Source organism: Cryptomeria japonica, chromosome 7 (assembly GCF_030272615.1).
Source record: "Cryptomeria japonica chromosome 7, Sugi_1.0, whole genome shotgun sequence".
In the NCBI taxonomy this organism is placed as follows: domain Eukaryota; kingdom Viridiplantae; phylum Streptophyta; class Pinopsida; order Cupressales; family Cupressaceae; genus Cryptomeria; species Cryptomeria japonica.
In genome coordinates, this window is record NC_081411.1 from 540,924,928 (window position 1) to 540,930,552 (window position 5,625).

A 5,625-nucleotide genomic window follows, 5' to 3' on the forward strand; every position below is an offset into this window, starting at 1 on the left:
GTCTGGTTTCGAGTATACCACACCCTGTATAAGACCCATGACAATAAGAACAAGGACAAATGAATTTGAGGTTGATTGACATGACAAGTTTGATCAGTGTGAATGTTTGGTTTGATTGAAAAGGTTCATCTGTTAATGCGTGATTTCATTAAAGCACAGTGTTTGATTGCAAGTCGTTGGATGTATACTCAGTGATTTGTCGATGCATAAAGGGAATACTTTATTGCAAAAATGCATGTTTTTGGTTTTTGGAGTTTTACAATTTTTTTTGTGTTCATTTTTTTTTTTCAGGACTTTATTTGATTTTTTTGATCTTTTTTCAGGACATTATCAATTTTTTTTGGATTATTTCAGGACATTTTCCAATTTTTATGAATTTTTTCAGGACATTATTTGATTTTTTGACTTTTTTCAGGACATTTTTCAATTTTTAAGACTTTTCAAATTTTGCCCCCAGTGTCTAGCAATGCAAGGAACATGACAAATGGATAAATAGGCTTGCTGCAATGATGGTGGATAGAGAGAAGACAAAGGCCTTTTATCATGGAGACAATACCGATGCAATTTCCAAGGACTATGACGTGATGGGACAAGAGACTGGATATGACAATGTATAGCAGTGACATGGCATGAGGGACATGTCAAGAGGTTTTTGAAAAACATGTTTAAATTTTTGTGTCCTTATGTCAAATCAAGATCGAGGAATGAAAAAGAGTGTTTGGATAGTGATAAGATATGGATAGGATAAGCAAGATCAAGAATGGATAAGGGACATGGACTGAAGGTCGGGATTGGCTAAGGGATAATGGTAGAAAGTTGCAATAAGACAGGGAATATGGATGAAAGGTTGTAATAAGAAAATGGATAAATGACCAAAAGCTATGATAGACTGAAAGTTGCAAACAAGATGCATGATGCTCATGATGATCGTCAGCCTTGTCAAGATCAAAAGTGGAAAGGGAAACTGGACATGAGGGACAACAGGATATGAAGGGTAATGACAAGGGTTCGATAGGATAATGGAACAATTAAGGACAAAAGGATATGATAGGAGGAAACCTGCCCCCAAGTGTGGTGTGCAAGAAGTTCATAGATTACACATGACGCCTGTTTGCCAGGTTTTCATCATGGTACTTGCCCAAGGCGCCTGTTTGCCAGGTTTTCACCAGTGGACGAATTATTTTTCTTTACTTTTTTCTTTTTTCTTTTTTCTTTCCTTTTTCACTTTTTTTTTTTGTATTTTTGACTTTTTCAGAAGAAGATGGACACATGATAGGGGATGGAAGAAGGACTCAAGCATCTTTTTATTTGGATAGTAGCCTTGAAAAAAATGGACCATGACCTTTAAAAGTATGCTCGCAGACGTTGGTAGGATAAGGACATGGAAAATGAGATGAAACTAAGGCAAGGATTTAAGCAAAGGATTGGATCAAAGGGATCGAAGCATGGAAAATATGCATTGGATAATGGATGGGGTATTGGGAGAATTGGGCTTTAGTGGATGGAAATGAAGGCAAGATCGACATTGGCACACACCTTGAGGGGTGATGGACTGATGGAGGAAAAATGGATCTCAGATTGTGAGATTTGGATGGAGGAAAGGCTATGGATTTTGGGACATAAGGGCCCAAAATGGAAGAAGAAGGTGGTGGAGAAATAGACTTGGAAGGTTTGGATGGAGGAATAGCAACTTTAGATGCCAAGTTTATTGTTTCTTTAAGCTTTTGTGCTTCAAGGAGCCGCTTAGGGATCCACATGGTCTTTGATTTTTCATGCTTTTGTGGTTCCTTGCAGTGCATTGCTTGCACAAGGGATTTAGGAACCCATATATATTTTGACTCTACTTTATTTTGCTCAGTGGGCCTTTGTGGCCTTTTGTATTTTTCTCTTTCTTTATAGATCATATTGTTCTTTGTTTTGACATGTCGATTATATTGGACATGTTGATCCTTGAATACGTGTGGATTGCTAGACTTATGACTTTTATGCTTGTACTTGGCATTCAAATTGCTTGGAAGAGGGAATGAATGTCGGTGTGGATGGGAATGATATGGAGGCATGTGGGATGGATGGAAGGTTCTCCAAGATGTGTGCCTTTGCTGATGTTGCATAGGAGATGGAGGGATATAGGGACCTAGAATGGATGGAAGCGATGATGGGGAAGGTGGACATTTGGATTTTGACTTTGAAGGGATACCAACGCCTTGAGTGATTTTATTGAGGCCATGACCCTTAATATTTTCTTTGATATGGAAGGGTTCTTGCTTGTGAAGGTCTACTCCTTTGCCTTTATAAATATCTTGACTTGTAGGATACTCTTTTCTTTGGGAAGAAGACGCGAGTTCATTATGAGGTGGATGTGATATGAGAGAAATAATGAGATCTTGAAGTGGATCGGATTGGACCAAAGTGGAAGAACCCATTGTTAATGTCAGGGGTTCATGAACATCTTGCACTGCCACGTTAGAATCATGAGGGGGATTAGGATCATGAGGGGGACTAGGATTGTGTAGTAGACATGGTTCAATGATAGGCTCTTCAAGAGATGGAATGGAAGAAATAATGGGATCGTCAAAAGAAATGCAATCTTGGAGTGGATATGCGGGATTAGGACATGGAGATGGAGGGACAAGTGGATCTTGTGGAGGATCTGAAGGAATGATTTGATCTTGACAAGGAGGAAGATCATTGGAATCTTCTTTAAAGGTGCTTTTATCTTGACTTTCAATGGGATCATCGGAAAGAATGGAAGGGATATCTTGATCTTTCTGAGGAAGTGGAATATCAATGGGATTCGAAAGGACATTGTGTTCATGAAATGGAAGGGGATCGTTTGGGATTGGATGGACTGGAATATCTTGATCTTGCTCGGGGAGTGGAATGTTAATAGGACTTTGGATAGGATGGACAAGAATAGGGGAATCATCATGAGTGTTTGGGAAGATGGGATCTTGGTCAACAATTGGATGGGATGATAAGGTTTCAGGATCTTGATCTTGATCTTCTTTAGGACTCATTTCTTCATGCTCTAAATTATTCTCTTGACATGGAGTTGGACTTTGAATATGCATGGGGGATTTTGGCAAGGGATTAATGCTTTGGCATGAAGGGGATGCACTTTGAACATTTGCAATGGATTTTGGCAAGGAATCAATGCTTGAACATGAGGAAGAGGGACTTCGAATGGGGTCCTCTAAAACAGGTAATGGCAATAAAGTGCATGGTGGCATTGGGTCTTGTATTTCTGAAACATGACAAGGATGTGCATCATGAATTGGATTATCTTGGCAATCAATTATGGATAGCTCTTGGATAATTGCAGCCTTGGGTGTATTGTTTAATGAGGACAATATGGAAGGTTCTTGTGAAACTTTTAAAGGTGTAGGGATAGATGCCACTGGAGAGTCAATTTTCTTGCGGGGGGATGAGGCATTGCTAGACATAAGTGTATTATCTTTATCTTCCTCAAAAGACTCACTTAGTCGTTTCCTTAAGAGCATTGCAATAAGGCCACCCTTCTTTTTAGGTTTTGACATGATTGGACTTGGAATTTGAACTTGTTTTTGATTTGATGTCATGTTTTGATATTGGACTTGATGTTGATCAGATTGGTTTGACATGTTTGAAACTTGGGTTGGTGTGTGTTGCAACCTTTGTTTTTGAATGTTTTGTGGCAGTTGTTGACATTGATATGTTGATTGAACTTGAACTTGTTTTTGATTTGATGTCATTTTCTAATATTGAACTAGATGTTGATCATTTTGGTTTGACATGTTCAAAATTCGGCTTGGTGCATGTTGCAAGTTTTGTTTTTGAATTGGTGATTGTGGTTGTTGACATTGATATTCCACCATTGGTTGAACCATTTGTTGACATTGTATAGTTGGTTGGACATATTGTTGAAATTGAACCATTGGTTGTGTTGGTTGCATATGTTGAACAATTGGTTGTGTCATTGGTTGTGATGGTTGAAAATATGATTGATAGTAAACACCTTCTTGTTCTTGTTGTGGAGGCACATAATGTTGAAATTGATGTTGTCTCCTTTCTTGTAATTGTTTCATCATCTCTATTTGGGAGAGGAGAGCTGGTATGTCTGATCGTTCAAGAAGAGATCTTACATTAATTGGCTCAAAATTTGGATTTTGACCTGGAAATTTTTGAAACATTTTGGACATTTGAGATCTTATCTTCTCACTGTTTATCACTTTTTGCTCCAATATCTCCTTTTCTTGAGCTAGTTTCTCCTCTAGTTTTTGTATTTGGACATTTAAATCATCATGATAAGTTTGACCGATATTGCCTTGTTGTTGGGTTGGATATAATTGTGATTGCCTTGGATTAAAATTTGATTGCATTGTCGGTTGATATGTCAAACTTTGTTGCATCATTAGTGCTTGGAACCTTGTTTCAATAGACATGCCACTTATGCAAATGCAATATTTTTTTTTTTTGGAATTTTTCAAGGATAATATATGATATGCAACTAAATGCAAACTAAATAAATGAAAATGCAATCTATGTTTTTGGTTGTTTTTGAAGATTTCGACAAACTTTTGAAATGCAAATCTAAGAGATGGACCCTTAGGAAATTGAAATGATGCATAGGCCTCAAAGGACAAAAGGACCAAGTGACAAAAGGACAAATTGACAATGTCTCACCTATATGCTTGGATACTAAGCTAGGTTTGACGAAATGATATTGGTGACAAAAAGGACAAAAGACTTGATGAGGTCTAGACTTCTTAACAATGACTTAGGGTTTATCAAAGATTTGGATTACTCAAGTATGACAAGACCTAGGTTTTTGAGACTATATGCAAAGGGACAATTACTATGCAAGTGACCCTAATATGATATGATAATGACTCAAGCTTAATGAAAAGACTTTAGGGTATGCAAATATAAATGTATGACAATGGTATGACTTTAATGCAAGAGGACATATGCAAGTGGATGACTCTTATTGATATGCAAAAGAGTATGACTTAGATCAAACTTAACCTTGATACTTGACAATGACTTTGCAACATGCAACCTAGGATGAACCTAAATCCAAGTGACATGAATGTTGAGACAAATTTTTGAACAATCTTTGATAACCATGTTGGAAGATGTGCTTTGAACCTTGTTGAACTTTTGTTGGATGAATATCTCTTGTGTTTAATCTTGTTTTGATCAATGTGTTTTGCTTTTGAAATGGGATAACATTCAACTTTTGACAATCAAAGAATACAAGATGTTATAACTTAGACTCAAGACAATCATGCTCATTTCCACATTTCTTATGGTAGGCAAAGACATTAGGTACTTGAGAGGTAGACTCATTATGAGATTCAAGGAGAATACATAGATGCTTGACCCCATGGGCTCCCCTCCACGGTACTCACTTCTCAGGGCAGCCAAGCATCAGTCCCCATGGAATCTCCCCATGGCGAACTTAGTATCTCTTCCAAGTATCCGAATTTGTCCTTCTCAAGCAGCTAGAAGGGTTTTTGGCCTCTAAAAACAAGGTGTGTAGTAAGGATTTCTGTTAAGCATTACTCCTTGATGTCATGCAAGCATGATTGAGACATTAAGCCCATCAAGATACCAAACAAATGTAGTTGCGCAAGCATGATTTAT